Source organism: Schistocerca cancellata, unplaced genomic scaffold (genome assembly GCF_023864275.1).
Source record: "Schistocerca cancellata isolate TAMUIC-IGC-003103 unplaced genomic scaffold, iqSchCanc2.1 HiC_scaffold_1082, whole genome shotgun sequence".
Classification (NCBI taxonomy): domain Eukaryota; kingdom Metazoa; phylum Arthropoda; class Insecta; order Orthoptera; family Acrididae; genus Schistocerca; species Schistocerca cancellata.
In genome coordinates, this window is record NW_026047081.1 from 227,922 (window position 1) to 250,832 (window position 22,911).

At 50.4% G+C, this 22,911-nt stretch overlaps 22 non-coding genes across 22 annotated transcripts; 5 read left to right on the top strand and 17 right to left on the bottom strand.

The window, feature by feature from the left end:
• Window position 1: 1 nt before the first annotated feature.
• Trnam-cau (transfer RNA methionine (anticodon CAU)) lies at window positions 2–74 on the bottom strand. The gene has a single exon. It is a non-coding gene; the product is annotated as a tRNA-Met (tRNA).
• A 294-nt stretch (window positions 75–368) lies between these two features.
• Window positions 369–439, bottom strand: Trnag-gcc (transfer RNA glycine (anticodon GCC)). Its single transcript has one exon. It is a non-coding gene; the product is annotated as a tRNA-Gly (tRNA).
• A 323-nt stretch (window positions 440–762) lies between these two features.
• On the top strand, window positions 763–834 carry Trnag-ucc (transfer RNA glycine (anticodon UCC)). The gene has a single exon. It is a non-coding gene; the product is annotated as a tRNA-Gly (tRNA).
• Window positions 835–1,581: 747 nt separating this feature from the next.
• Trnai-aau (transfer RNA isoleucine (anticodon AAU)) lies at window positions 1,582–1,655 on the bottom strand. Its single transcript has one exon. It is a non-coding gene; the product is annotated as a tRNA-Ile (tRNA).
• A 257-nt stretch (window positions 1,656–1,912) lies between these two features.
• Window positions 1,913–1,984, bottom strand: Trnae-uuc (transfer RNA glutamic acid (anticodon UUC)). Its single transcript has one exon. It is a non-coding gene; the product is annotated as a tRNA-Glu (tRNA).
• Window positions 1,985–2,416: 432 nt separating this feature from the next.
• On the bottom strand, window positions 2,417–2,489 carry Trnam-cau (transfer RNA methionine (anticodon CAU)). The gene has a single exon. It is a non-coding gene; the product is annotated as a tRNA-Met (tRNA).
• A 294-nt stretch (window positions 2,490–2,783) lies between these two features.
• Trnag-gcc (transfer RNA glycine (anticodon GCC)) lies at window positions 2,784–2,854 on the bottom strand. The gene has a single exon. It is a non-coding gene; the product is annotated as a tRNA-Gly (tRNA).
• A 323-nt stretch (window positions 2,855–3,177) lies between these two features.
• Window positions 3,178–3,249, top strand: Trnag-ucc (transfer RNA glycine (anticodon UCC)). Its single transcript has one exon. It is a non-coding gene; the product is annotated as a tRNA-Gly (tRNA).
• A 746-nt stretch (window positions 3,250–3,995) lies between these two features.
• Window positions 3,996–4,069, bottom strand: Trnai-aau (transfer RNA isoleucine (anticodon AAU)). The gene has a single exon. It is a non-coding gene; the product is annotated as a tRNA-Ile (tRNA).
• Window positions 4,070–4,326: 257 nt separating this feature from the next.
• Window positions 4,327–4,398, bottom strand: Trnae-uuc (transfer RNA glutamic acid (anticodon UUC)). Its single transcript has one exon. It is a non-coding gene; the product is annotated as a tRNA-Glu (tRNA).
• Window positions 4,399–4,830: 432 nt separating this feature from the next.
• On the bottom strand, window positions 4,831–4,903 carry Trnam-cau (transfer RNA methionine (anticodon CAU)). The gene has a single exon. It is a non-coding gene; the product is annotated as a tRNA-Met (tRNA).
• Window positions 4,904–5,197: 294 nt separating this feature from the next.
• On the bottom strand, window positions 5,198–5,268 carry Trnag-gcc (transfer RNA glycine (anticodon GCC)). Its single transcript has one exon. It is a non-coding gene; the product is annotated as a tRNA-Gly (tRNA).
• A 323-nt stretch (window positions 5,269–5,591) lies between these two features.
• Window positions 5,592–5,663, top strand: Trnag-gcc (transfer RNA glycine (anticodon GCC)). The gene has a single exon. It is a non-coding gene; the product is annotated as a tRNA-Gly (tRNA).
• A 746-nt stretch (window positions 5,664–6,409) lies between these two features.
• Trnai-aau (transfer RNA isoleucine (anticodon AAU)) lies at window positions 6,410–6,483 on the bottom strand. Its single transcript has one exon. It is a non-coding gene; the product is annotated as a tRNA-Ile (tRNA).
• Window positions 6,484–6,740: 257 nt separating this feature from the next.
• Window positions 6,741–6,812, bottom strand: Trnae-uuc (transfer RNA glutamic acid (anticodon UUC)). The gene has a single exon. It is a non-coding gene; the product is annotated as a tRNA-Glu (tRNA).
• Window positions 6,813–7,244: 432 nt separating this feature from the next.
• Trnam-cau (transfer RNA methionine (anticodon CAU)) lies at window positions 7,245–7,317 on the bottom strand. Its single transcript has one exon. It is a non-coding gene; the product is annotated as a tRNA-Met (tRNA).
• Window positions 7,318–7,611: 294 nt separating this feature from the next.
• Trnag-gcc (transfer RNA glycine (anticodon GCC)) lies at window positions 7,612–7,682 on the bottom strand. The gene has a single exon. It is a non-coding gene; the product is annotated as a tRNA-Gly (tRNA).
• A 323-nt stretch (window positions 7,683–8,005) lies between these two features.
• On the top strand, window positions 8,006–8,077 carry Trnag-ucc (transfer RNA glycine (anticodon UCC)). The gene has a single exon. It is a non-coding gene; the product is annotated as a tRNA-Gly (tRNA).
• Window positions 8,078–14,667: 6,590 nt separating this feature from the next.
• On the bottom strand, window positions 14,668–14,739 carry Trnae-uuc (transfer RNA glutamic acid (anticodon UUC)). The gene has a single exon. It is a non-coding gene; the product is annotated as a tRNA-Glu (tRNA).
• A 432-nt stretch (window positions 14,740–15,171) lies between these two features.
• Window positions 15,172–15,244, bottom strand: Trnam-cau (transfer RNA methionine (anticodon CAU)). The gene has a single exon. It is a non-coding gene; the product is annotated as a tRNA-Met (tRNA).
• Window positions 15,245–21,928: 6,684 nt separating this feature from the next.
• Window positions 21,929–22,000, top strand: Trnag-ucc (transfer RNA glycine (anticodon UCC)). Its single transcript has one exon. It is a non-coding gene; the product is annotated as a tRNA-Gly (tRNA).
• A 732-nt stretch (window positions 22,001–22,732) lies between these two features.
• Trnai-aau (transfer RNA isoleucine (anticodon AAU)) lies at window positions 22,733–22,806 on the bottom strand. The gene has a single exon. It is a non-coding gene; the product is annotated as a tRNA-Ile (tRNA).
• Between the last annotated feature and the right edge of the window lie 105 nt (window positions 22,807–22,911).

A 22,911-nucleotide genomic window follows, 5' to 3' on the forward strand; every position in this document is an offset into this window, starting at 1 on the left:
ATGCCCCGGGTGAGGATCGAACTCACGACCTTAAGATTATGAGACTTACGCGCTGCCTACTGCGCTACCGAGGCAGGCGAACGCCACACCTTCTGGAATCTTGCTAAGTACCAAATACCAGAGGTAGAGAGTCTGCACTCCGTGGCTCATTTTTTTCTGTTGCTACACGTGCATTCCCGGCGCCGCAGGCAACTTGCGATGCTAGGCCGACGCCAGTATGTACAATAGCACGCAAGAGTCCAAACGAGCAGTCGTGCGCGCTGCATGATTGCTTCTTTCCACACGGAATGCCGCGGTTCATTCTCATGGCTCACGCAGTTCGAGTGCGAAAGACACGCAGCACCACTATCGGAGAAAAAACAAAACGATGCATCGGCCGGGAATCGAACCCGGGCCGCCCTCGTGGCAGGCGAGCATTCTAACACTGAACCACCGATGCTCAGCTAGTTCACAGCTTCCTGGTGCTTTCCGCTGCAGACGTCTGAGGGGAAAGTGGGACTGCCGTCCAGCGCCGTCGCATCCTCTCGAGAGAATGCTACAGACGCTGAATCCTGCACTGCACTGCTTAAAAATGATCGTCTAAGTACTCTTGCAGCGCACGCACGCGACGACTCTTGCCAAAGGACGCGAAATGTGCGTAGAGACGCTGCCTGGATGAGCTCGCCTACCCCGTAACGCGCCTACAGCTACGACCACCTTCAGGCGCCGCCGACAGGCGGGAAGCACACACAGCGCGGCTCGCGAGGCGCGGAAGGGAACTGTGCGGTGGTGGTGTAATGGTCAGCATAGTTGCCTTCCAAGCAGTTGATCCGGGTTCGATTCCCGGCCACCGCAGCAGGCTTTTACTTTTGCGTATAAGTACTTTTGCCACGCGTCCTTAAATTAATGTTTCTTTCCCCATCTTACTCGCTGCAGGCCACCCTATAGCGTGTGCGTCGATTCCCCTTGAGTCTCGACTTGTCTCGACTTTGCTCAGCTGACGCGAGAGCTGACGCTCTCCAATCGGCCTATATCAAAAGGACAAGCACGCGAAACGACTGAGAGAGGTATGGCGAGGCGGGCACAACATTACTTATGCCTCAAGTAAATACCTGCTGCCTGTTATCATGTACTGTCTGATTTTACATGTTCTGTCAGACAAATTCAGTTTTATTACTAGTACATTTCTTTTTTTTTTCTTTCTTTGTTGCAAATTTTACAACACGCTCCTTCCTTTCACTGTGGCCGCACGGCGCGACTTGGCATACCGAGAGGCAAAACGTGGCGCCAGTGCCCTTGACCGAATAGCGCTGCAGCTCCGAAACCGAAGAGGAAAGAGAAATACGAATTGAAACTGTCGACAGTGCCCTATGTTCGCAGGCGGTCACCCGCCCAAGCACTGACAACGCCCAACGTCGCGTAGTTGTGGTGATCGGACGAGAAACTGTGTGTTCAGCGTGCTGTGACCAGTGAAATGTTTTAGCGCGTCCCGACAAGTCGCGTTCGGGTCCCCTATCAGCTCCCACACAATGTGACGATTTCTTTGTCACCATACTTCCCCGGAGAAATCGGCGTTGCCTTTTTGAAGTAGTAAAATCGTAGTGGCCCGTGGGGGGATCGAACCCACGACCTTCGCGTTATTAGCACGACGCTCTAACCAACTGAGCTAACGGGCCTCGGTGCAGGCAGTTTCCCATTGCTTCGCGGGAGTTGCTCTGCGTATTGCCATGTAACATTTCTATGGCAGCAATCCAACAGTGGAGCAGCGTCTCTTCTCCCTCTATGCCGCTGCTCGTAGTAATTTCGTTGCGTGCCCGTTTCTCTCGACTGTTGTCAGCTGACGTTTACGAACCAGTAGATATAATGCGAGGAGGACGTGAAACAGCATTTCGCACCGTCAAAACTTGTCGTCATTTGTTCCGAAAAAATTCCATTCCGGTACCGGGAATCGAACCCGGGCCTCCTGGGTGAAAGCCAGGTATCCTAGCCACTAGACCACACCGGACGCGCACATTCTTCTCCGGGTTTACACCCCCTCCACTCGCTTTCCGTCACGCACTTTCCCTGTTTGCGAGCATCTTCTCGCGTATGGCAAAAGTCACAGTCCATTGCTTTTGGCCTCGTTGTTGCAGGGGTAGGAGGAAAAGCAAAGCTGTAAGTAGTAATATTTATTTACTTATTTCGCAAGTAAAGACCTACTGCCTGTCATTATATAGCAGGTCATACATTGTGTTACATGTTATATCATACGAAATTCAGTTTTATTACTAGTACTTTTTTTCTTGAAAATTTTACAAAAGAACTGCAACTAGTAATAACGGGAAGTAAACATTTTCACGCTGAGTCGTTGGAGCCTTGTGGATAACCTACTACTAAGTGTTTCGCTCCGTCGCAACCCCAGAGCCGTCGACTTAGCTGTGAACGATAGTAAATTAAATGCCCCGGGTGAGGATCGAACTCACGACCTTAAGATTATGAGACTTACGCGCTGCCTACTGCGCTACCGAGGCAGGCGAACGCCACACCTTCTGGAATCTTGCTAAGTACCGAATACCAGAGGTAGAGAGTCTGCACTCCGTGGCTCATTTTTTTCTGTTGCTACACGTGCATTCCCGGCGCCGCAGGCAACTTGCGATGCTAGGCCGACGCCAGTATGTACAATAGCACGCAAGAGTCCAAACGAGCAGTCGTGCGCGCTGCATGATTGCTTCTTTCCACACGGAATGCCGCGGTTCATTCTCATGGCTCACGCAGTTCGAGTGCGAAAGACACGCAGCACCACTATCGGAGAAAAAACAAAACGATGCATCGGCCGGGAATCGAACCCGGGCCGCCCGCGTGGCAGGCGAGCATTCTAACACTGAACCACCGATGCTCAGCTAGTTCACAGCTTCCTGGTGCTTTCCGCTGCAGACGTCTGAGGGGAAAGTGGGACTGCCGTCCAGCGCCGTCGCATCCTCTCGAGAGAATGCTACAGACGCTGAATCCTGCACTGCACTGCTTAAAAATGATCGTCTAAGTACTCTTGCAGCGCACGCACGCGACGACTCTTGCCAAAGGACGCGAAATGTGCGTAGAGACGCTGCCTGGATGAGCTCGCCTACCCCGTAACGCGCCTACAGCTACGACCACCTTCAGGCGCCGCCGACAGGCGGGAAGCACACACAGCGCGGCTCGCGAGGCGCGGAAGGGAACTGTGCGGTGGTGGTGTAATGGTCAGCATAGTTGCCTTCCAAGCAGTTGATCCGGGTTCGATTCCCGGCCACCGCAGCAGGCTTTTACTTTTGCGTATAAGTACTTTTGCCACGCGTCCTTAAATTAATGTTTCTTTCCCCATCTTACTCGCTGCAGGCCACCCTATAGCGTGTGCGTCGATTCCCCTTGAGTCTCGACTTGTCTCGACTTTGCTCAGCTGACGCGAGAGCTGACGCTCTCCAATCGGCCTATATCAAAAGGACAAGCACGCGAAACGACTGAGAGAGGTATGGCGAGGCGGGCACAACATTACTTATGCCTCAAGTAAATACCTGCTGCCTGTTATCATGTACTGTCTGATTTTACATGTTCTGTCAGACAAATTCAGTTTTATTACTAGTACATTTCTTTTTTTTTCTTTCTTTGTTGCAAATTTTACAACACGCTCCTTCCTTTCACTGTGGCCGCACGGCGCGACTTGGCATACCGAGAGGCAAAACGTGGCGCCAGTGCCCTTGACCGAATAGCGCTGCAGCTCCGAAACCGAAGAGGAAAGAGAAATACGAATTGAAACTGTCGACAGTGCCCTATGTTCGCAGGCGGTCACCCGCCCAAGCACTGACAACGCCCAACGTCGCGTAGTTGTGGTGATCGGACGAGAAACTGTGTGTTCAGCGTGCTGTGACCAGTGAAATGTTTTAGCGCGTCCCGACAAGTCGCGTTCGGGTCCCCTATCACCTCCCACACAATGTGACGATTTCTTTGTCACCATACTTCCCCGGAGAAATCGGCGTTGCCTTTTTGAAGTAGTACAATCGTAGTGGCCCGTGGGGGGATCGAACCCACGACCTTCGCGTTATTAGCACGACGCTCTAACCAACTGAGCTAACGGGCCTCGGTGCAGGCAGTCTCCCATTGCTTCGCGGGAGTTGCTCTGCGTATTGCCATGTAACATTTCTATGGCAGCAATCCAACAGTGGAGCAGCGTCTCTTCTCCCTCTATGCCGCTGCTCGTAGTAATTTCGTTGCGTGCCCGTTTCTCTCGACTGTTGTCAGCTGACGTTTACGAACCAGTAGATATAATGCGAGGAGGACGTGAAACAGCATTTCGCACCGTCAAAACTTGTCGTCATTTGTTCCGAAAAAATTCCATTCCGGTACCGGGAATCGAACCCGGGCCTCCTGGGTGAAAGCCAGGTATCCTAGCCACTAGACCACACCGGACGCGCACATTCTTCTCCGGGTTTACACCGCCTCCACTCGCTTTCCGTCACGCACTTTCCCTGTTTGCGAGCATCTTCTCGCGTATGGCAAAAGTCACAGTCCATTGCTTTTGGCCTCGTTGTTGCAGGGGTAGGAGGAAAAGCAAAGCTGTAAGTAGTAATATTTATTTACTTATTTCGCAAGTAAAGACCTACTGCCTGTCATTATATAGCAGGTCATACATTGTGTTACATGTTATATCATACGAAATTCAGTTTTATTACTAGTACTTTTTTTCTTGAAAATTTTACAAAAGAACTGCAACTAGTAATAACGGGAAGTAAACATTTTCACGCTGAGTCGTTGGAGCCTTGTGGATAACCTACTACTAAGTGTTTCGCTCCGTCGCAACCCCAGAGCCGTCGACTTAGCTGTGAACGATAGTAAATTAAATGCCCCGGGTGAGGATCGAACTCACGACCTTAAGATTATGAGACTTACGCGCTGCCTACTGCGCTACCGAGGCAGGCGAACGCCACACCTTCTGGAATCTTGCTAAGTACCAAATACCAGAGGTAGAGAGTCTGCACTCCGTGGCTCATTTTTTTCTGTTGCTACACGTGCATTCCCGGCGCCGCAGGCAACTTGCGATGCTAGGCCGACGCCAGTATGTACAATAGCACGCAAGAGTCCAAACGAGCAGTCGTGCGCGCTGCATGATTGCTTCTTTCCACACGGAATGCCGCGGTTCATTCTCATGGCTCACGCAGTTCGAGTGCGAAAGACACGCAGCACCACTATCGGAGAGAAAACAAAACGATGCATCGGCCGGGAATCGAACCCGGGCCGCCCGCGTGGCAGGCGAGCATTCTACCACTGGACCACCGATGCTCAGCTAGTTAACAGCTTCCTGGTGCTTTCCGCTGCAGACGTCTGAGGGGAAAGTGGGACTGCCGTCCAGCGCCGTCGCATCCTCTCGAGAGAATGCTACAGACGCTGAATCCTGCACTGCACTGCTTAAAAATGATCGTCTAAGTACTCTTGCAGCGCACGCACGCGACAACTCTTGCCAAAGGACGCGAAATGTGCGTAGAGACGCTGCCTGGATGAGCTCGCCTACCCCGTAACGCGCCTACAGCTACGACCACCTTCAGGCGCCGCCGACAGGCGGGAAGCACACACAGCGCGGCTCGCGAGGCGCGGAAGGGAACTGTGCGGTGGTGGTGTAATGGTCAGCATAGTTGCCTGCCAAGCAGTTGATCCGGGTTCGATTCCCGGCCACCGCAGCAGGCTTTTACTTTTGCGTATAAGTACTTTTGCCACGCGTCCTTAAATTAATGTTTCTTTCCCCATCTTACTCGCTGCAGGCCACCCTATAGCGTGTGCGTCGATTCCCCTTGAGTCTCGACTTGTCTCGACTTTGCTCAGCTGACGCGAGAGCTGACGCTCTCCAATCGGCCTATATCAAAAGGACAAGCACGCGAAACGACTGAGAGAGGTATGGCGAGGCGGGCACAACATTACTTATGCCTCGAGTAAATACCTGCTGCCTGTTATCATGTACTGTCTGATTTTACATGTTCTGTCAGACAAATTCAGTTTTATTACTAGTACATTTCTTTTTTTTTCTTTCTTTGTTGCAAATTTTACAACACGCTCCTTCCTTTCACTGTGGCCGCACGGCGCGACTTGGCATACCGAGAGGCAAAACGTGGCGCCAGTGCCCTTGACCGAATAGCGCTGCAGCTCCGAAACCGAAGAGGAAAGAGAAATACGAATTGAAACTGTCGACAGTGCCCTATGTTCGCAGGCGGTCACCCGCCCAAGCACTGACAACGCCCAACGTCGCGTAGTTGTGGTGATCGGACGAGAAACTGTGTGTTCAGCGTGCTGTGACCAGTGAAATGTTTTAGCGCGTCCCGACAAGTCGCGTTCGGGTCCCCTATCACCTCCCACACAATGTGACGATTTCTTTGTCACCATACTTCCCCGGAGAAATCGGCGTTGCCTTTTTGAAGTAGTAAAATCGTAGTGGCCCGTGGGGGGATCGAACCCACGACCTTCGCGTTATTAGCACGACGCTCTAACCAACTGAGCTAACGGGCCTCGGTGCAGGCAGTCTCCCATTGCTTCGCGGGAGTTGCTCTGCGTATTGCCATGTAACATTTCTATGGCAGCAATCCAACAGTGGAGCAGCGTCTCTTCTCCCTCTATGCCGCTGCTCGTAGTAATTTCGTTGCGTGCCCGTTTCTCTCGACTGTTGTCAGCTGACGTTTACGAACCAGTAGATATAATGCGAGGAGGACGTGAAACAGCATTTCGCACCGTCAAAACTTGTCGTCATTTGTTCCGAAAAAATTCCATTCCGGTACCGGGAATCGAACCCGGGCCTCCTGGGTGAAAGCCAGGTATCCTAGCCACTAGACCACACCGGACGCGCACATTCTTCTCCGGGTTTACACCCCCTCCACTCGCTTTCCGTCACGCACTTTCCCTGTTTGCGAGCATCTTCTCGCGTATGGCAAAAGTCACAGTCCATTGCTTTTGGCCTCGTTGTTGCAGGGGTAGGAGGAAAAGCAAAGCTGTAAGTAGTAATATTTATTTACTTATTTCGCAAGTAAAGACCTACTGCCTGTCATTATATAGCAGGTCATACATTGTGTTACATGTTATATCATACGAAATTCAGTTTTATTACTAGTACTTTTTTTCTTGAAAATTTTACAAAAGAACTGCAACTAGTAATAACGGGAAGTAAACATTTTCACGCTGAGTCGTTGGAGCCTTGTGGATAACCTACTACTAAGTGTTTCGCTCCGTCGCAACCCCAGAGCCGTCGACTTAGCTGTGAACGATAGTAAATTAAATGCCCCGGGTGAGGATCGAACTCACGACCTTAAGATTATGAGACTTACGCGCTGCCTACTGCGCTACCGAGGCAGGCGAACGCCACACCTTCTGGAATCTTGCTAAGTACCAAATACCAGAGGTAGAGAGTCTGCACTCCGTGGCTCATTTTTTTCTGTTGCTACACGTGCATTCCCGGCGCCGCAGGCAACTTGCGATGCTAGGCCGACGCCAGTATGTACAATAGCACGCAAGAGTCCAAACGAGCAGTCGTGCGCGCTGCATGATTGCTTCTTTCCACACGGAATGCCGCGGTTCATTCTCATGGCTCACGCAGTTCGAGTGCGAAAGACACGCAGCACCACTATCGGAGAAAAAACAAAACGATGCATCGGCCGGGAATCGAACCCGGGCCGCCCGCGTGGCAGGCGAGCATTCTAACACTGAACCACCGATGCTCAGCTAGTTCACAGCTTCCTGGTGCTTTCCGCTGCAGACGTCTGAGGGGAAAGTGGGACTGCCGTCCAGCGCCGTCGCATCCTCTCGAGAGAATGCTACAGACGCTGAATCCTGCACTGCACTGCTTAAAAATGATCGTCTAAGTACTCTTGCAGCGCACGCACGCGACGACTCTTGCCAAAGGACGCGAAATGTGCGTAGAGACGCTGCCTGGATGAGCTCGCCTACCCCGTAACGCGCCTACAGCTACGACCACCTTCAGGCGCCGCCGACAGGCGGGAAGCACACACAGCGCGGCTCGCGAGGCGCGGAAGGGAACTGTGCGGTGGTGGTGTAATGGTCAGCATAGTTGCCTTCCAAGCAGTTGATCCGGGTTCGATTCCCGGCCACCGCAGCAGGCTTTTACTTTTGCGTATAAGTACTTTTGCCACGCGTCCTTAAATTAATGTTTCTTTCCCCATCTTACTCGCTGCAGGCCACCCTATAGCGTGTGCGTCGATTCCCCTTGAGTCTCGACTTGTCTCGACTTTGCTCAGCTGACGCGAGAGCTGACGCTCTCCAATCGGCCTATATCAAAAGGACAAGCACGCGAAACGACTGAGAGAGGTATGGCGAGGCGGGCACAACATTACTTATGCCTCAAGTAAATACCTGCTGCCTGTTATCATGTACTGTCTGATTTTACATGTTCTGTCAGACAAATTCAGTTTTATTACTAGTACATTTCTTTTTTTTTCTTTCTTTGTTGCAAATTTTACAACACGCTCCTTCCTTTCACTGTGGCCGCACGGCGCGACTTGGCATACCGAGAGGCAAAACGTGGCGCCAGTGCCCTTGACCGAATAGCGCTGCAGCTCCGAAACCGAAGAGGAAAGAGAAATACGAATTGAAACTGTCGACAGTGCCCTATGTTCGCAGGCGGTCACCCGCCCAAGCACTGACAACGCCCAACGTCGCGTAGTTGTGGTGATCGGACGAGAAACTGTGTGTTCAGCGTGCTGTGACCAGTGAAATGTTTTAGCGCGTCCCGACAAGTCGCGTTCGGGTCCCCTATCAGCTCCCACACAATGTGACGATTTCTTTGTCACCATACTTCCCCGGAGAAATCGGCGTTGCCTTTTTGAAGTAGTAAAATCGTAGTGGCCCGTGGGGGGATCGAACCCACGACCTTCGCGTTATTAGCACGACGCTCTAACCAACTTTTTTTTTTTTTTTTTTTTTTTTCCCGACCGAGACTCGAACTCGGGACCTTTGCCTTTCGCGGGCAAGTGCTCTACCAACTTTTTTTTTATGTTTTTTTTTTGGTTTTTGCCTTTCGCGGGCAAGTGCTCTACCATCTTTTTTTTTTTTTTTTTTTACCCCTAGACAACTTTTTTTTTTTTCTGCTGGGCGCCGTAGCGCAATATAAGAAATGAAATGTCTTCTTGAGGCCTTTTTTTTATTTGATTTTTTTATTTTTTTATTTTTATTTATTTATTTATTTTTTTGGTCCGAATAGTAAACAGAAATTTTTGTGGTGCACAAAGGACTATCACTTCATAAGTGAAGGTAAGTTGCTCCGCTGCTCTGCGAGAGAAGGGAAATGTGAAAACGAAAATGGGAAAGAAAAAATGCCTTCTGCATTAGTGAGCATCTGAATAGTATCGTATATTTCCGACAAATACTGAAGTCCCAGGAAACAAATGGGATTCATACATACAGGTCACTGGCAACCTCTGCGATCCGGAATATTGTATTTGAAGCATTTAACCGTTAATTATGATGTTCAGCATATTTTCAAATATCCTCCTGTAGTCACAATGTTGTCTCATTTTAATGTGTTCAATTTCTATGTAAGAATAATAGTCGAGGAAAGTAGCATGCCTATTCTGCATAATAAACGATGCTGTGTGGCCCATGATCCACGTTGCAGCGTTGTTTTTGGCTCGTGGATATCTCAGTTTTTGTGGCTGAAAGATCTCTAAAGGATCTACACCACAGGGTGTCGTACGGTCTATCACCGACAATCGTTGACGAAGAAATGTAGTAATTTCTGCTGCATGTCCGCACGTGAACCTATGAAGAAGCGTATCGACCCTTCCGCATGCGTCACAGTTGGGCGTTGGATGAAGGCCAATTTTATGTAGCTTTTCATTCGTTGCTATTTTATCGTTGACTGTTAGATACCAGTCGGCTATGACGCGTGACGGTAACACGTCGCTGTGCACATTCCGCCATACTATACTCCAGTGTGTATGTGGATGTTTTTCTTCGAGACGATTCCTGTGGTTTGTTGTCGTGAGAAGGCCATAAAGCTTCCTGTTCGTCAGGCTTCCGTTATCGACGATGTTGTGTCGAATGTAGCTCATTTCCATGTAGTACAGTCGCACATGTCGGTAACAAAGTGGAATGCCGGCGATATTAACGGGTGGGTCAAGGCTATGAGGCTTCCACCGCTGAATGAGGTTTGTGATGATACTGGTCCTCCGGGTACGGAACTCCTTCCTGATGCGATTTAGGAGCAGGGTGACACATTTTTTGTGTACTTTAATGAGGTTAAGGCCACCTTTGAACGAAGGTAAGGTTAAGGTATCGAATTGAACTTTGAAAATGTGCCCCCTAAAAAGAAACCAACATAACGCTTGTTGTATACTCTTGGCTAGATGGTCGGAGATTGGAAGAATTTGCGCCAAATAAGTCATCTTGCTCGTGATGGCGATCTCGATGGTCTTAACTTTCTGTAGTATGTTCAAGTCACGGTCGGAGTGAAGTATCAAAGCAGCACGTAATTTATTAAGCATGTGTGACCAGTTCTTCGTCAGGAATTTGTCTGGTTTGGCCTCAAAGGTAACACCGAGGGTTGTGTGAGAATCCTTGACCTTGCACCAGGTAACATGGGATATGTCTTCGATACCGCCACCGATCTGCAAAGCTGTGGTTTTAGTTCTGTTGAGTATGGCACCTGAAAGAAACGTGAATGTTTGTAAAAGAGTTTCCGCTGACAGAAGTTGTTGCGATGATGACACAGTTACGCATATATCGTCAGCATACGCAATGCATGGGATAGTGACAGACTCGACGCTAAGTCCGATCCCGCTATGCGCCAAGTTGTTCAGTAGCGGCTCCACTGCAATGGCGTACAAAATCATTGACAGAGGGCATCCTTGGCGGACGGATTGCTCAATGGAAACTTCTTTTGTAAAATGGCCATTAATGAGAATCCGTGAGGAGGCGTTTGTAGTAAGTTTGCGAATTAATTCTATGATATGAAGTCCAAATCCTAGTTTCTTCATGCTTTTAAAGAGGAAGTCATGACGTACACGGTCATAAGCCTTCTCAAAATCTAGAAAGATCAGAGCGCCCTGTCCTTTGGTTACAGCATACGAACAGATGATGTCCCTCAAATCGCAGGCTGCTGAAATTGCACTTCGGCCTTGCACTGCACTGTACTGGTAACTGCCCAAAACCTTGTGCATAACGGTTTGCATCCTTAGCTTAATCGATCTGGTGATGATTTTGAAATCGGCATTCAGGAGTGTGATGGGTCGCATGTTTTCGACCTTCCTGCTGTTCCCTTTTTTCGGTAAGGGCAGGATGATACCTTCCGTAAATGCCTTGGGGATAACTTCCAGGTGCCAGAGTTCATTCGCTATCTGGAGGAATGTCGGACCGAGGAGGTTCCAGTAACGCTGGTAAAACTCAGCGCTGAGACCGTCGGGTCCTGGTGACTTCCCTTTCTTTGCACTGTGGACCGCCAGTCGGATTTCGTCCTCTGTGAAAAGAGATTCCAGATTTTCATTATCCTGTTGTGACAAGCGACAGTTCAAAGTCCTAAGAAAATCGTCGCACGAGTTTTCATCAACGGCTTGCTTCTTGTAAAGGTGACTATAATAGTCGTAGACGTGCGAGATGATGTCACGTTGCTTCGTGATGGCATTCTCAGCGTCATCAACGACGGCTTCAATCAACATGGCTTTACACCGTTTCGTCGTTCTCAGGATGTGGTACAGAGAGGCCCGTTCTTCGACGGCAACGTCCTTAGGGTGGGCTCGCACGATGATGCCTTGCATTCGTTGGCGTTGTATCGCCGTGATTTTCGCTTTATATCGTTTGATCTTTATGTCGATATCGCGAGAAGGATGGGTAGCGCGACTGTACAGTTCTCTCAAACAGCGATAATAAAACTCAATAGTCTGTTTCTGCCAAAAGCTTTTTTGTCGGGCGTAACTCATGAGGGTGAGGCGTAATTTAGGCTTAGCACACTGAGTCCACCACTGGAGAGCGCTATCGTAACGACGACGTTGCCGCTGGAGCTGTTGCCACGTTATGTTCACCTCCTCTTCAAGTTGGGCATCCTGCAGAAGGCTGACATTCAATTTCCAGTAGCCTTTCCCGCGGTATATTTGCTGGCGGTGTAGGTTAAGGTAACACTGATACGCACAATGGTCGGAGATGTTGACAGGAGCTATGTCACAGTTCACAGCGTGTCGCTGGAGGGCCTCGGACACATAGATCCTATCCAGCCGAATGGCAGAATGACTGGTTACGTAGGTGTACGCTACCCGTTCACCGTGCAGTTGTTGCCATGTATCGTGAAGACGCATGCCATGAATTAAATGTTCAAGTTCGATACATCTGTTCGTGTTAGGAGTTTGGTCCCTATCGTTGAGCACACAATTGAAGTCACCACCGAGGATGAGATGTGCACGATAAGCGCTAAGAAGAATGGGAACCTCGTTTTTATAAAATGTTGAGCGATCTCTCTTATGAGTGCTACCTGAGGGGGCGTACACGTTAACAATCTGCACACCATTCACTCGAAGAGAAATGCCACGACCACTAGGCAGCCGCTGCACATCCGTAAAAGGTATACCGTCGCGCAGAAGTATGGCAGTGCCTACAGCATCCTGGAGATTGATGTTATCAATGAGAACGTAACCGGGCACTTCTAAGACTGTGACTACCTCCTGTAGGAGGGCAATGTCAACGCTGGTACCATACAAGAAATCAGTTAGCGAACGGAGTTTCACCGCACTTTGAATTCTATTGACGTTAAGTGTGGTAACGTTGTAGGTTTGGCTATCGCACATGATGGTTCAGAGGACAATGAGCTCTGTGTTGGATCGTCCTTCTCGACGGCTGTGAATCAAACTCGTTGGGAACGTCTGGAGTACGAAACGAAATGTCAAAACCAATAACGGGTCAGAGAGTGGAAATGTCACAGCGCGATGGTCATGCGCGAGAGCAGCTACTGCTGCATCTCCTCGTCCTGCCGCCACCACGGCTCATTGCTGTCGGGGTGCTGCGCGGTGCGCGCGCCGCCCTGCCCGCCACCGCCGGCTGAGTCTGTCAGCGTGGTCGCGTCCGCCTGTCCACCACGCGGGGCTGCGACTGACGTCAGCGAGTGCCTGCGGGAGCGCTGCTGCAGCTGCTCGCTACTCTGTTCGCTCTTCCTCTTAGCCGTTACAGTGCTCTGTTCCCTCTCAGCACTCAGTATTGCCTTCAGGTGTTTTGTTTGTTCTCGAATGCGTTCTTGCCTCGCTGTGTCCTCGCAGCGCACGGAGCAAGAAGATTGAGGTTCAGACTCGCTGCCACTTCCTGACTCGTGTACGGGTCGCAAATCATCCGACTTTTCCTCTTTGCTACTATTCCCTTTGCTTCTCCTTCGACGGCCTTTCTTCGATTCTGCTGCAGTCTCTACCGATAGGGGTGGCTCAGGCAAACTGATCTGCACCCGCTCCTGAATCTCAGACGGCTTAGTTTCAGAGGTGGCTGGGGCATCGTTGGTATCCAGCGGTAACTGCCCCGGTGAGGATGACGGTGCCGGATCGACATCCGTCCTACCGCGAATGTCTTTGGCACTGCATTCCACCAGAACTGGCATCTCCGCATCGCTAACACGTTCCGGCTGCCGAGGTGGTGGTACCGTCCCCGCGACTACCTCACTCAATAGCGGAACAAGCTTTTCACTAGCGTCTGCAGGATGTTCCCGTGGAAGTTGAAATGGACGTCGACGTGTACAGTTCATCCGCAGATGTTCCGTTGAATGGCAGATGGAACAGGTAGGGGGTTGTCCAATGTAAGTTACCTGTGCACGACAGCCGCCAATGGCAACATACGAAGGTATATGCTTTTTTAAGTCGACACGTACACTTCGCACCCCGCTGTTAACTTGGTAGCGATATGCACTCGACCATTTTTCATTGGTAACTGACAAAACAGCGCCGTACAGTGACAGAGAACGTGCAATCAGATCATTAGGGCACTCGGGTGGCACATTAAATACCCTGACGGTCCTCACTCCGTATCCCGAAGGCACGATTTGGACGTTACTAATACTGCCATCATTATGACGAAATGGTCTCACACCAGCATGCTCCTCAACGAATTTCTCATAAGTGTCACTCGAAATAAATTTGATAAATAACGAGTACTGCACAAAGTCCAACTGGAACGTGTCGACTATATCTTCCGGCAATTTCAGATCCTCAAAAATCCACTCATGGATTTCAAAAGCCGTCGGTCGCAAGGCAGCACGATCGAAAACACATTGAACGCTGTTCGCTCTGTTAATTGTCGACATCTTACTTACAACAGTGGTACAGAAACAAACGTTAACAGCACTCGCACACGCTGCTCAGCTCTCCACCGCAGCACTGCTCGCGACGTAAACACTGGCCCGCGCTACCGCCCGTCACCGCGCGATGTGCACTGGCCGAGTGCCTGAGCACGACTGAGCTAACGGGCCTCGGTGCAGGCAGTCTCCCATTGCTTCGCGGGAGTTGCTCTGCGTATTGCCATGTAACATTTCTATGGCAGCAATCCAACAGTGGAGCAGCGTCTCTTCTCCCTCTATGCCGCTGCTCGTAGTAATTTCGTTGCGTGCCCGTTTCTCTCGACTGTTGTCAGCTGACGTTTACGAACCAGTAGATATAATGCGAGGAGGACGTGAAACAGCATTTCGCACCGTCAAAACTTGTCGTCATTTGTTCCGAAAAAATTCCATTCCGGTACCGGGAATCGAACCCGGGCCTCCTGGGTGAAAGCCAGGTATCCTAGCCACTAGACCACACCGGACGCGCACATTCTTCTCCGGGTTTACACCGCCTCCACTCGCTTTCCGTCACGCACTTTCCCTGTTTGCGAGCATCTTCTCGCGTATGGCAAAAGTCACAGTCCATTGCTTTTGGCCTCGTTGTTGCAGGGGTAGGAGGAAAAGCAAAGCTGTAAGTAGTAATATTTATTTACTTATTTCGCAAGTAAAGACCTACTGCCTGTCATTATATAGCAGGTCATACATTGTGTTACATGTTATATCATACGAAATTCAGTTTTATTACTAGTACTTTTTTTCTTGAAAATTTTACAAAAGAACTGCAACTAGTAATAACGGGAAGTAAACATTTTCACGCTGAGTCGTTGGAGCCTTGTGGATAACCTACTACTAAGTGTTTCGCTCCGTCGCAACCCCAGAGCCGTCGACTTAGCTGTGAACGATAGTAAATTAAATGCCCCGGGTGAGGATCGAACTCACGACCTTAAGATTATGAGACTTACGCGCTGCCTACTGCGCTACCGAGGCAGGCGAACGCCACACCTTCTGGAATCTTGCTAAGTACCAAATACCAGAGGTAGAGAGTCTGCACTCCGTGGCTCATTTTTTTCTGTTGCTACACGTGCATTCCCGGCGCCGCAGGCAACTTGCGATGCTAGGCCGACGCCAGTATGTACAATAGCACGCAAGAGTCCAAACGAGCAGTCGTGCGCGCTGCATGATTGCTTCTTTCCACACGGAATGCCGCGGTTCATTCTCATGGCTCACGCAGTTCGAGTGCGAAAGACACGCAGCACCACTATCGGAGAGAAAACAAAACGATGCATCGGCCGGGAATCGAACCCGGGCCGCCCGCGTGGCAGGCGAGCATTCTACCACTTTTTTTTTTTTTTTTTTTTTTTTTTTTTTTTTTTTTTTTTTTTTCTGTTGCTACACGTGCATTCCCGGCGCGGCAGGCAACTTGCGATGTTAGGCCGACGCCAGTATGTACAATAGCACGCAAGAGTCCAAACGAGCAGTCGTGCGCGCTGCATGATTGCTTCTTTCCACACGGAATCCCGCGGTTCATTCTCATGGCTCACGCAGTTCGAGTGCGAAAGACACGCAGCACCACTATCGGAGAAAAAAACAAAACGATGCATCGGCCGGGAATCGAACCCGGGCCGCCCGCGTGGCAGGCGAGCATTCTATACCACTTTTTTTTTTTTTTTTTTTTTTTTTTTTTTTTTTTTTTAGGGCCTCCCAACTCCCCTTATAGCCCTCCTTGCTCTCACCAAAGTGTGCCTTCATCGGCGAGCTTCAACGCTATCATATCTGTTGTGGTATATGCTCGTCGCTGACGGCTTCTCTCGTGGATCGTGGTGTGAAAATCAATAAATAAAAGAACATCCTTCCACATAGTCAAATCTGCTGTCAATCCACGGAATGCACAATAAAAGACACCGTACATCTTCAAACGGTGAAAATGTCAAAATAAAATATCCATCCTAAAAGAAGCCACAGGCGACTAGTAACTAAAAGTCTTAAGAGAGTTCTTCTTTGTAAAAAAAGTAAAACACAATAAATGCCATGTCAATTCTTGGAGAACAAGATGCGCTTGGAGAAGACAAACTAAAAACCCACTCTGAAGTTCATAAGAAAAAGGTAGGGAATGGAAAGTAAAATAATATTGTCACTTCCATGTGAGAAACGAAATGCATCACTGCTGTAAGTCAGATAAAAGAAATGAAAAATATTTTTCTTCTGCAGCGCATAATATCCTCACAGACGCATCAAAACCATCAGGTGAAATGCAAAGAAAAATGACTGAAAAATGAACAATAAGCGATAGTCTCCTCAGTCTTCAATAGAGTTTTACGTGTATCAATGATTGAACGTCTTCGCGTATCCATGTTGTAACGCCGCACGGAGAAAATTGGCAAAAAGTTCGTTGTAATGCTTGAGCCGCTTTACATGGGAATGCGCATCCCACATGTACGCTAAATAAGTACACACGTCCTTAACTTGGCAGTCCAGAATTGCAAAGACCGTGTGGCCTAGGAGCCACACCATTGTATTGTGCTTCGCGCGAGGGAACGGTTTAAACCCTGGCGCAAGAACATCATTGACAGTCACGTGTGAGGGTGTCGTCCTGTTGATCAGAGCCACCATGACCCTACACAGTTCCCAGACGGTCGAAATCTGGCGACATTGAAAGCGATGCTCCCGTGTGTCCGGAACGCCGCAAGCACCACAGTCGGCAGACGGCAGCAGGCGGATGTCCGAGAGACGTTGGTTCGTGGCCACCGTATTGTTGACCAGTTTGTACCACTGGGACCGAACGCCGGAGGGCAACACTGAGTGATGAATATTAAGCCACACTTGCCGCCAGTTGGTCGCGGGGAAGCGAAGAGCGAGCTTGTGAGGGGGTGGCTTCCCCACCATTGCCGCATACAATCCGCGAACATTCCGGTTCCTGTCCAGCGCCGTTTCCAGGACGTAGCTCCGCTGCAGGTAGTAAGCTCTGACGTAGCCGAGTTGATACGGGATGCCCACCACGGACACCGGTGCGCTCTCGGAGGGCGGCCGGTAAGCGACGAGCAAGGCCGCCGCCGTTCCATCCGGGCTGTCAGCTTGCAGGGCGGCCGTGCGGTGCACCAGCAGCGCCGAACACTTCCGGGAAAAATCTACGAGGCCGAGTCCGCCGAAGGTGGTGTCGAGGACGCAGGTCGCCGCCCGAACCTTGAAAATTTCGTGGCGCCACAGGAGCCAGTACGCGGCCTGCGAGAATGACCGGGCGAGTGGTCGCGGAACGTCCAGGAGTTGTGCCACGTACCAGGCCTTGGAATACACGGCGCTGTTAATTAGGTCGACCTTCTGGAGGAGGGTGAGGCGTCGGCTGGCGTAAGTCTTACAGAGGCCTTTGACATGATTGAGCAGCCGGCGCCAGGTGCGCGCCCGCATCTGCTGAGGATTAGCGGTAACATCGAGGCCCAAGATCGTATGAGTACGGGCTACTCGAAACCAAGTCTGATCGGGATCCACTTCGCAATTTCCTAGAGGAATCAGTACAGTCTTCCTTGGATTAATCAGGGCACCCGACGCACATTCATACAACCCCAGTAAGGGCCGGACTTGATGAAAATCGGTGTCGTCGCCGATAAAAACACCTACGTCGTCAGCGTAAGCGAGACACTTCACTGAGGCACGATGAATATCCACGCCGCCTATCGTGCGGTCTAGCGCTCGCAACAGTGGGTCCAAAGCAATTACAAAAAGGTACATAGATAAGGGACAGCCCTGTCGCACCGATCTACTAAGAACTATAGGTGGCGTTCGCCATCCATTAATTGTCACCACCGAACTGGCCCCTGTCAGGAAATGGCGAATCACGCGAAGGAAGCGGAAGCCAAAACCCATCCTTTCCAGAACTTGCATCAAATAATCGTGGCTCATCCTGTCAAACGCATTCGCAAAGTCCACAGAAAGGACCGCTGCTGAAAGTCGGTGGACGGCGGAGTAAGCGATGACGTCACGATAGGTAGATGCCGCATTGAATATGGTCCGCCTCTTAACGCCGCAAGATTGATATGGACAGATGACATTGTCAATGACTGCCTGCATCTTCGCCGCAACACATCTGGCCGCCAGCTTGTAATCAGCATTTAACAGCGTAATTGGCCTCAGATCGGTGACACGGCACGTACCCCGTTTTTTGGGGATAAGAACAATGTGCCCTTCGAGAAACTGACTCGGGATGGCAATGCCGCGAAGCACTTCGTTCACCACTACCGTAAATTTGTCCCCTACAATATCCCAGAAAGCAATATAAAATTCTGTAGGAAGACCGTCGGGTCCAGGCGACTTGCCCGTTGTACTGGCTTTCAATATCTGTAATACTTCCTGGTTCGACATCTCTGCAACCAGCTCTTCACGGTCATGATCGGACAAGCAGTCGACTAAGTCTTGTAATAAAAGCCGCGTGGCCTCGCCGTCCGCGGTAGCGTCGTGAAAAAGCGAAGTATAATAGTCGGCGATATGGCGGACAATTTCGTGCCGCTGCGATAAGACAATCCCCGCATCAGTTTCCAACGCATCAATATACTTTTTGCGAGCCTGTTTCTTCTCCCGGGCAAGATGATAGAGCGACGGCTCCTCGTCATCGATGTGGCACAAGGGACGGCTCCGAATCGTTAAACCTTGCGACCGTTCCCGGTGCAACCGCAGAATTCTGGCTTTAATTTTGCTCAGACGGAGTCTAACGTTGGCGTCGGGGCCAACAGGTGAATTGATAGCATCCTGTAAGCACTGCTGACAAAATGCCAACGTACGCCTGTGCCAGTAACTCGCTTCGCGACTATATAATTGCGCCGCCTTCCGCAAAATCGGTTTGGCATGCGCCACCCACCACTCGATGCAGGACCCGTAATTGTGGACTTTCGCTAAACACCGCTGCCATGCAACACGCACCTCCGCACGGAGCCCTTCGGCACCCAGATACCCGTTATTCAATTTCCAATATGTTGGAAGAGATTTCGTGCGACAGCACTGCAACCGCAAAGCACACACGTAGCCACAATGATCACTCATGGCGACAGGCAGAACTTCGACTGCGCATAAAGCGGCTGTTAGCTCCAGTGATACGTAGATTCTATCAATTCTACTGGCTCCTCCAGAAGAAAAGTGCGTATACTGCGTCATGATGGGGTGGTAGTGACGCCACGAATCACGCAATTCCGCTGCAGTTAAAAGGGTATTCAATTCTGCACATTTAGTGGGGGTGGGATATTGGTCCGCATTGGCAACAACACAATTGAAATCACCACCGAATATAATGGGACGAGCCGTAGCCAAAAAGGGGCATACATCCGTGGTAAAAAAACGAGCTCTTGTGCGTTTTTGATCAGTCCCCGAGGGCACATACACGTTGACAAATTGGACGCCCGCAATGACACACGCCAGTACACGACCATCAGGGAGAAGTCTGATGTCCGTAGGTTCGAAAAACGACTTAAATAAAATTGCTGTGCCACAGTTATTGTCACTATTAAGATTGTAAATAGCATCGTAGCCTGGAATATTGCTAAAAACATCACTAGACACTTCTTGAAGAAGGGCAATACTAAAATTTCCATGATATAATACATCTTTAAAAGCAGCTACCTTGTGCACCGCTGAGATACCGGCAACGTTTAATGTCAAAACAGAAAACACACTCGATGGGTGTGGGTGCGTTGACATTGTAAGCAGATGGACAAGACAGAGCGATATAAAAAGCACCAACGAAGTGATAAAAACGCTGGACCGACACTTAAATGAATGACAGCTGGCATAAAATGGAAATTTCAATAGTTCTTAAAACACTGGAGTGGTTAGTAGCAAGTCTACAAAAACATGGCACAACAATACACTGGACACAGTTCAAGGCACATTCGTTTCTAGGTCAAGTGCAATGTAGGTGGACTCATGACAACGATGTGGGTCTGCGCACATTTCTACTGGCCCCCCTCGTCCTCCTGCTGCTGCCACCACGGGCTGTGAGTGTCAGGTGGCGGGGGTGGTCGTGCGTCGCTCGACGGCTTGGTGGCTTCCGCCTGGCCACCGCGCGATGCGACGGCCGGCTGTGACGGCACAGAATGTTTGCGCGGGCGCTGTGGTGACTGCTCACTGCTCTGTTCCAATTTACGCTTCGCAGCGGCAATGTCCTGTTCCTTCCCGGCACTGAGAAACTGTTTCAACCGTTCAGTGTGTGCTCGAATCTTCTCCGTCCTGGCGGGGCTGCTACTACGGGAGGAACCCTGTGACATTGCCTCACTTTCACTGCCACTCTCCGTGGCTGGCGGATTCGCGAGGACGGCCGGGTTCTGATCCTTGACCTGTTTACCCTTGCCCCGCTGGCGACGTTGCTTTTTGCTTTCCGCTGAATGCGGTACAGTATCGGCAGAAGTTGGTACCGGGAGGGACGGCGGGGGTAAAGAAGCGTCTGATGCCTCCACCGACTCCGATTGAACGGCAGCAGTATTAACAGGGCGTATGTCCCTTTCGTCATCAACCCGGTCGGTCGGGGTAGGCGGGTCCTGGACAACCTCCATTTCCTCCTGCCCGACAGTCGGGTTACCATGTTCCGCGACAGGCGTGTCTTCGACGGAAACAATGGCCGTCGGTCGGGCGGTCGGACGATCGGTCGGACCGGTAAAGGATGTTCCTGCTACAACCTCACTCATGAGAGGCACAAACTTATCGCCACCACCCACATCTTCGCGCGGTAACTGAACTGGCCGCCGGCGTGGGCAGTCACCCCTCAAATGTTCCGTGGAATGGCATACGGCACATGTCGGCGGTTGCCCGATATATGAGATTTGTGCACGAACCCCACCGATTACAAAATAGGAAGGAATATGTTGTCTCAAATCCATCCGGACACTACGCACACCACTAGCTACTTTGTAACGGTATGCACTCGACCACTTCTCCATTGTAATATTCAGAACGTCACCAAAACGAGACAAAGCACGAGATAAAATTTGATCAGGGCATTCCGGTGGTACATTAAAAACACGGACAGTTCGAATTCCATACCCTGACGCCACGATTTGCACAGTACTAATACTGCCGTCTGCATGTTTAAAACGGCGACTGCCACCAAATTTAGCAACAAATTTTTCACACATGTCACCAGAGGTAAATTTCAAGAACAAGCAATACTGAACAAAGTCCAATTGAAAGGTGTCTACGATTTCTTCCGGTATCTTTAAGTCTTCGAATAACCATTCGTGTATTTCAAATGCGGTAGGGCGGACAGCACTTCTATCAAAGACACACTGAGCGGTGTTAGCTCTCGAAAATCAGAAATCACGAAGAACGAAGCGCCAAAGTCCCGGCGATGTAAACAAATCGACGACGGCAGCGGAGCTCCGCGCGACGTGCTGCCTGGTGCTTTCCGCGCAGACGTCTGAGGGGAAAGTGGGACTGCCGTCCAGCGCCGTCGCATCCTCTCGAGAGATTGCTACAGACGCTGAATCCTGCACTGCACTGCTTAAAAATGATCGTCTAAGTACTCTTGTGGCGCACGCACGCGACGACTCTTGCCAAAGGACGCGAAATGTGCGTAGAGACGCTGCCTGGATGAGCTCGCCTACCCCGTAACGCGCCTACAGCTACGACCACCTTCTGCCGCCGCCGACAGGCGGGAAGCAGACACAGCGCGGCTGGCGAGGCGCGGAAGGGAACTGTGCGGTGGTGGTGTAATGGTAAGCATAGTTGCCTTCCAAGCAGTTGATCCGGGTTCGATTCCCGGCCACCGCAGCAGGCTTTTACTTTTGCGTATGAGTACTTTTGCCACGCGTCCTTAAATTAATGTTTCTTTCCCCATCTTACCCGCTGCACGCCACCCTATAGCGTGTGCGTCGATTCCCCTTGTCGAGACTTTGCTCAGCTGACGCGAGAGCTGACGCTCTCCAATCGGCCTATATCAAAAGGACAAGCACGCGAAACGACTGAGAGAGATACGGCGAGCCGGGCACAACATTACTTATGCCACAAGTAAATACCTGCTGCCTGTTATCATGTATTGTCTGATTTTACATGTTCTGTCAGGCAAATTCCGTTTTATTACTAGTAGATTTCTTTTTTTTTTTCTTTGTTGAAAATTTTACAACACGCTCCTTCATTTCACTGTGGCCGCACGGCGCGACTTGGCATACCGAGAGGCAAAACGTGGCGCCAGTGCCCTTGACCGAATAGCGCTGCAGCTCCGAAACCGAAGAGGAAAGAGAAATACGAATTGAAACTGTCGACAGTGCCCTATGTTCGCAGGCGGTCACCCGCCCAAGCACTGACAACGCCCAACGTCGCGCACTTGTGGTGATCGGACGAGAAACTGTGTGTTCAGCGTGCTGTGACCAGTGAAATGTTTTAGCGCGTCCCGACAAGTCGCGTTCGGGTCCCCTATCAGCTCCCACACAATGTGACGATTTCTTTGTCACCATACTTCCCCAGGGAAATCGGCGTTGCCTTTTTGAAATAGTAAAATCGTAGTGACCCGTGGGGGGATCGAACCCACGACCTTCGCGTTATTAGCACGACGCTCTAACCAACTGAGCTAACGGGCCTCGGTGCAGACAGTCTCCCATTGCTTCGCGGGAATTACTCTGCGTATTGCCATGTAACATTTCTATGGCAGCAATCCAACAGTGGACCAGCGTCTCTTCTCCCTC